The sequence below is a fragment of the Eulemur rufifrons genome, chromosome 4 (assembly GCF_041146395.1).
Source record: "Eulemur rufifrons isolate Redbay chromosome 4, OSU_ERuf_1, whole genome shotgun sequence".
Taxonomy (NCBI): Eukaryota; Metazoa; Chordata; class Mammalia; order Primates; family Lemuridae; genus Eulemur; species Eulemur rufifrons.
Window position 1 is genome coordinate 2369853 of NC_090986.1, and position 7963 is coordinate 2377815.

The 7963-nt window shown below is 36.5% G+C and overlaps 1 pseudogene; it reads right to left on the reverse strand.

Moving 5' to 3' along the window:
- Positions 1 to 7618: 7618 nt before the first annotated feature.
- LOC138382510 (ubiquitin-conjugating enzyme E2 D2-like) lies at positions 7619 to 7963 on the reverse strand (annotated as a pseudogene).

The following is a 7963-nucleotide window of genomic DNA, read 5'->3' on the forward strand; positions in this document are numbered from 1 at the left end:
TAAGATAATCATGTCCCTTTATTAGGTTAAGATTTCAGAGAAAGATGATCAACTATAAGATGTGTCCTTTACAAACACTTACAAACCAGCTGGTTTAGAGCATTTCTCTACATCAGCCATTAATTTCTGAGTATGAGCCAGAAATACTAATTATCAACATATCTACATTACCTTATATATTTACATGCATGTGATGACATAGACAGGAGAGACTTTAGAATATAATTGGACATTCATCTCAGAAAAAATCTAAGTGAATGTGCTGTTTTTAATTTTTTCTGTCATAAAGCTGAATTTTTCTGAGCACTGAATTAAACTAGTGATGCCTGAATCCGAGACAAATGACATGAGATAGTAACTCCACAATAATTAAGTGAAATTTTACAAGGTGTTCTGGTGTAGGAGATATCCTGAAAACATCAGTGGGATTATCTTTGTTATTGGAGACATCAGTGATTTTCAAGGCATAGGAGAATATCCTTGTTGCAAGTGAAATCTCAGGAAAAGAATCATGTGACTATGTTGATGCAACTTCTCGGTTGTCATAAGGTCATTAAAAGTAGTGTTTACCCTTTTGATAATTGAGAAGTTGTATATTAGCTAGTCTGTTTCAGATGAAGAGTTCACGTAGGGATTTCTGGGACATAAACTAAACTGGGACTAAACTCAGAGAGAACCATGACCAGTTTTAGGTGATACAGGATTTAGATAAGCACATAATGACCCCCCCAAATTGCCATGTCCTAATTCCCACATATTGGGAATGTAATAGACTTCATGGCAAAAGGAATATAAGGTTGAAGGTGAGATCAAGGTTGCTAAACAGCTGACTAAAACTGGAAAGATTATTCTGAATTATCAGAATGGGTCCAGTGTAATCACAAGGGTCCCAAAATGTGGAAAAGCGATAAATAGAAAGTGTCAGATTGGTGAGATGTGAGAAAGACCCCAGTGGATATTATATTTTCATTGGTTTAATCAATTTTATATGCCTATCAATGTTTTGGAAGTTAAATGTAAAATGAGGGAATAAAGAACAACAAAGATATGATCTCTAAAAGGGGAGGCCCAGGTACAATAAAAGTATAGATAGTGTGCATTCCACAAGGGCATAATTGTGCATATGTTGGTGTTTTCCATATACATGTTTGGTGTGGGAAATGATGCAGAGGCTAGATTTTCAGAATTTATATGAGATAGTCCATGTTAATCAAGACTAAGTGGATAAAATAAGAAACAATAATTATGGTGACAATTTGACTATTTAAGAAAGAACATTGATGATGTAAGGTTTATTGTTTTTTCCAGCTATACAAAAGATGTTTCCTCTGTGCCATTAAGATGAATATTCTTTCTACTCATGTTATTAAAAATGCCTTTTATTCCCAAGCTGGCATTGGAGTCTCAGCCAACACCTTCCTCCTTCTCTTCTATATCTTCACATTTCTTCTGGAGCAAAGGCCTAGCCCACTAACCTGATCATCTCTCACTTGGTCGTCATACACGCAGTGATGCTCCTCACTGCAGGGGATTTTTGTCAACAGACCTCTTGGAGTCTCTGGATTTTTGGAACGACTTCAAGTGTAAGGTGCTTTTCTACATGAGCAGGGTGGTGACGGCCTCGCCATCTGCACCACCTGCCTCCCGATCATGCTCCAGGCCATCACCACCAGCCCCAGCACTGCCCGGATGGCAAAGTTCAAACACAAGTTCATGAGTCACGTTATCCATATTTTCTTCTCTTTATAGCCCCTGATTTTTCCTTTTAGTAGTAACCTGGTATTTTACACTGTGGCTTCTTTCAACATGGCCCAGACCAATGTACTGATTCTCGATAAATACTTTCACCCATGAACTCCAACATCAGAGATCTGTTTTTCACTCTGACAACATCCAGGGATGTTCCTTTGTAGGATTGATGCTGTTCCCAAGTGCGTACACGGTCATTCACTTGTTTAGGCATCAGGCGGGATCCCAGCACCTTCACAGCACCGGATTCTCCCTGAGAGCCTGTCCTGAGAAAAAGCCACCCAGATCATCCTGCTTGTGGTGAGTTTCTTTGTGGTCATGTTCTGGACAAACCTTATCATTACATCCTTTCAACCCTGTTGTGGGTGTTCAGAAGCTTGTGGTCAATGTCTGTGCCACTGTTTGCTCTTTGATACAAATGAGTTCTGATAAAAGAATAATTAATAACCTGCAAAATATGCAACAGAAGTTTCAACAATGTTTAACATGCTAGGGATAAAAAGTTGTCTGAAACATAGATTTTTCTGTCATTAGTTAATTATCCAAGCAGCATATAAATTGTTATCTAATTTAAATAAAATATATTGAGTCACACTTTTATTATCAAAATACTTTTGAATTTGATGCTCCCAAGGACAATATAGCTCCACTAGTTTAACATCCATTATGATTTAATATTCCCATATCAAACCTCTTAACTCTTTCATCTTTATCTGACCTTCATAAGGGAAAATATTTCTTTCTCCTTAAAGTATACCTTAGGAAGCCCCTGTTGGTAATCAGATCTTTCAGGATTTTTCTTCTGTTTCTTCTTAGCTAAGAATCTAATCCTAGGGCCGGGCGTGGTGGCTCATGCCTGTAATCCTAGCACTCTGGGAGGCTGAGGCCAGACGATTACTTGAGCTCAGGAGTTCGAGACCAGCCTGAGCAAGAGCAAGACCCCGTCTCTACTAAAAATAGAAAGAAATTTTCTGGCCAACTAAAAAAATATATATAGAAAAAAAATTAGCTGGGCATGGTCCCGCATGCCTGTTGTCCCAGCTACTCGGAAGGCTGAGGCAGTAGGATCACTTGAGCCCAGGAGTTCGAGGTTGCTGTGAGCTAGGCTGATGCCACGACACTCACTCTAGCCTGGGCAACAGAGTGAGACTCTGTCTCAATAAAAAGAAAAAAAAAAAAAAAAAAAAAGAATCTAATTCTAGTTTGAATTTTTCTCAGCACCATTTCTAAACATTTCTCTGTTTTCTGGCTCTATACAAGCTGTGGAAACTTCCTTCTCATCTTTGGACATTAGGTTTTTTTTACTCTCTTACTTTTTTTTATGTGTTTACCTTCTGTTTGGTGTTAGGTGCAGCTTGACTATCGCTTTTAATATTTTTTCTTTGCTTTTCTCTTTTTTATGTATTGCATTTCTGAATTTAATGATTCAGAACCCTTTGTTCTTTTTACATATTTTAGTGAACGAAGTACATGTGCTTGTTTTCTTCTCACTGTAGTCTTCATATAGGTATTACTAAATTTGTATTTTCTATTACTTTGTCTCCCTTGGACATGGTGCCCAAAATTACAGCTTCCTAGCCTTCTCCTCACATCAGTCTAATTTAATGTTTTACCCAGATGTTATGTATTAAGTGGATTTATTACATTTTCTTTTTTTTTTTTTTTTTTTTTGAGACAGAGTCTCACTTTGTTGCACAGGCTAGAGTGAGTGCCGTGGCGTCAGCTTAGCTCACAGCAACCTCAGACTCCTCGGCTTAAGCGATCCTACTGCCTCAGCCTCCCGAGTAGCTGGGACTACAGGCATGCGCCACCATGCCCGGCTAATTTTTTCTATATAGATTTTTTTAGTTGTCCATATAATGTCTTTCTATTTTTAGTAGAGACGGGGTCTCGCTCAGGCTGGTCTCGAACTCCTGACCTTGAGCGATCCACCCGCCTCGGCCTCCCAGAGTGCTAGGATTACAGGCGTGAGCCACCGGCGCCCGGCCTATTACATTTTCAATAGTTTTCATTTGATTTGCTCTTTCCAAACACAGCTTCTCAAGCTTATAGTTTCTTGTGCTAGCCACATCATTTTGGTTTCCCATTTTCCCCATTGTATTGACTTAAACATTTTAAACATAATTCTTATATCTGAAAGTTAGGCGATGTGAAATTTCTTCTAACTCTCATCGTAGTATCTTATTCCTTGTGTACAACATAACTTATAATTTGGCTGTCACATAAAAGAGACAGCATACTCGGGACATCTACAGCCACTTTTTAAAAAATGTATTCCGTTATCCTGTAGCCTGTTGGACAATCCGTATGGATTTGATGTCTTTGTGATCAGCTGTGTCTGAAGAGAGCATGTGCTTCTTAGTTGATTGCTGCCCTAGATAATGCCCTTGATTTACTTCTACTCCTGGGATTCTCACATTTTCCTTTCACCTCTTCTCAGCATTTTATGGATTCTTGTATTTTTCTGAGGATTTTAGCCATGTGCATTAAAAGTGTTTGGAATGTATAATATTTTCCCCAAAACACAAATATGAACAGTGTCCACATGAAGAAAATATTTCACACAATGTTTTTTGGTAGCATCAACAGCATCTCATAATAAATCCCAAGTTTCTTCCTCGGGAACACTCTCCCTCAATATGCCACATGGGAATTATAAGTTGTAAAATGTGATTACTTAAAAATGTAGTAGACATTTAATTTTATGTTTTGCCCAAATACCTGAAATGACAATACTAGACTACAGAGAATAGTACTTATATATGGTCAGAATTTCTGTTGCCTTGTAAAATGAAGCTAATATTGGTAGAATTATTTACTTAAATTCACATATTTTGGTTCCAATCACCATGTTGCCTAAATTAGCCCTTCCCTGACCCAGTAAAAATGATCTCAGTTTGGATTTTCCATTTCATGCTGAAATCAGTTTAAAACATCCTAAAAGAAATCTGTATGTGACTTGGTGTTACTGGTTGGTTATACTTTGATAGTTTCTGTTGTCATTTTACAGTGTTCAAAATATATAAGCAGTTGGATATTTGTTATTAATTTAATAAAATTTTAGGCTTAATAATTATCCATTTAGCCAGGTGTGGTGGCTCACGCCAGTAATCCTAGCACTCTGGGAGGCCGAGGCCGGAGGATTGCTTGAGCTCAGGAGTTCAAGACAAGCCTGAGCAAGAGCAAGACCCCATCTCTACTAAAAATAGAAAGAAATTAGCTGGACAACCTAAAATATATAGAAAAAATTAGCCGGGCATGGTGGTGCGTGCCTGTAGTCTGAGCTACTTGGGAGGGTGAGGAAGTAGGATTGCTTGAGCCCAGGAGTCTGAGATTGCTGTGACCTAGGCTGATGCCATGGCACTCTAGCCTAGGCAACAGAGTCAGACTGTCTCAAAGAAAAAAAAACCCATTTAAAATACTTTTGTCTGTTATTTGAAAAGAATGCCTATTCTCTGTTTACTGGTCAAAATGCTGCCCATTTATTTCTATGACTAATTAGTCAAACATTCTAGTAAAATTGCCTAACACTTTAGGTTAATTTATTTACCGTATACCAAAACAGTTAATTTTTATGATGCTTTTAATATCACCTCATATGACTGAAAATATGTCAATTTGTCATTTCCAATGAATCTCTGAATTATTTATTTTTGAACTCTAGGTATTATACCTATAAATGTGTCATGGCTTTGTATAGTACCTAATACACTGTATGTGCTAAGTAAATACTAACCACCTTGAGGCATCAAATGATCTTTTATAAATACCATTCAATTATAATATTCTGTATTTGTCATAAAAATTATGTTTCTGTCTTATCTAAATACTGATGAAAAGAGGAGGTTATCTCGGTCAGAGCCCTCTTCATAAAACCCAATGTCATATTACAGTTTTATTAATATCTTTTATGTTCAATAACTTATTTGTCCCACACAGTAAATATGATACAGTAATTGTAGTCACAATGTCCATTCTACAAAACAGGAAATTTTGGGTCTGTCATTGATTAGGGTAAAGCCTCATTGCATATTATTATTCTAGATTTTCTCAGGTCATATTTCCAGAAAATCTGTTACCGAGGAATACTATATATTAGAAATAAATATCTTTAGAGGTACAAATTTTGAAAGAAAACTAAAGAAATAGCTTATACAGATAGTCATATATATATATATATATGGTCCTGCCTTGCATAACAAAGTTTTGGTCAATGATGGACTGCATATACTAGAGTGCTTCCTTGAGATTATAATGAAGCTGAAAACTTTCTAGTGCATGTTAAATTGAAGCACAATGCATTATCCATGTATCTATGGTGATGCTGGTGTAAACAAACCTGGGTTGCCAGTGAGATAAAACTATGGTAGACAATTATATGCAGTACATAATACTTGATAATATGGTAATAAGTGACTATGTTATTGGTTTATATATTTGCTGTACAACTTTTAGTCCTATATGTTCATTCATGGCAAGTGACCTATACAAGGTATACCATTTTTTAATCTTTTGTAGTGTATTTTACTGTAACTTTTGTATGGTTAGTTCTCTAACCATAAATACACATTTAGATACACAAATACCATTGTGTTAGGATTCCCTATGATATTAAGTACCGTAACATGTTGCACAGGTTTGTAGCCTAGGAGCAAGAGGTGATACCATATAGCCTAGGTGTATAGCAGGCTATACCTTCTAGATTTGTGCAAGTACATTCTGTGATGTTCACACAATGACAAAATGGCCTAACAGTGCATTTCCCAGAACAAATCTCCATTGTTGAACGACGTATAGGGCTTAAATGATAAATTTTATCAACACATGATAAAGGTTATACCAATTCTTCACAGTAACTTCTAAAAATAAAAGTAACATATTCTAATTCATCCTATGAGACCACCATTACCATGATACCAAAAGTAGGAAAGAAATCAAAAGTAAAGAAGGCTATAGACAAAAATCCTTTAAGAATACAGACACAGAAATCCTTAGAAAATACTAGCAAACTTCACAAGGAGCATATAAATATGGCTATATGACCTAGTGAGATTTTATTTTTAAAAATGCAATGTTGGCTTAATATCCAAAAGTTAATCGAGATAATACACAATATTACTTTATTCAAGTGACAAAAGATATCTTTCCAATAGACACAGGAAAACATTTGACAAATCCGACACCCACTGTGATAAAATCCCCAGCACACTACTCATATTTGGAAAATTCTGAGTCTTGCCAGAAGTAATCTCTGAAAACCTACAGTTAACATTATACGTAATACTGAAAGACCGAGTACTTTGTCTGTAAGTCTAGGAACAAGATAAGATCTCCACTTTCCCTACGCTATGCAGCATTGTACCGGAGATAATAGCCAGGGAAATTACATTAGAAAGTGAAATAACATCCTCCAGATTGAAAAAAAGAACTACCTTTTATTGCAAACAACTTAATCTTCCACATAAAAATTTGGAAGGAATTTACTAAAAACCCATGAGAACTAATGAAATGAATCCACCCATGTCACAAGACACAAGATCAATATATATTATACTAGCAGTTATCAATCTGAAAATTTAATTAAGAAAATACTCTATTCACAATGGCATCACAAATAAATATTCAGGAATAAATTTAACAAAAGAAGTGTAAGAATTTTACACTGGTTTTTTAAATGCTAAAAGAAATTTTAAAATAAATGAATAAATGGAAAGACATCTAATGTTAAATAACAATACTTAATATTGTTAAGAACAGAAAACCGCATAAATTCATCTACAGAGTCAATGCAGTCCATTCAAGTTTTTTTTTTTAATTGAATTGCCACTTTATCTTTACCATTAAGGTGATGGTATTATTTATTTTGAAGTCACATGGCCTATTTCTGAGTCCATTCTTGAGCTTTTCCATCGTAATTTCTCCTATCCTTTCTGCAGATCTTCGAAATCTCAGGAAGCAAAGGATCATCGGGGTTGGGGGCGCACAACACGGAAACACTTGGGAAATGGTCAGTGCCGGCGACCACTCAGATCTAAGGAAGTGCGGACAAACACTTCCATTTCTGTTAATGTTGGAGGGTGAAGTCGGGTGGTGAATGCGACCTTGGGTGGTTTGAAAACATAATCGGATGGCAACTGGATCCTCAGGAAGAAGACCCCCCTCGTTGGTAGAGGCTGTCGTTGGGCCCCATTAGGGTCGCCTGCCAGTGGAGCAT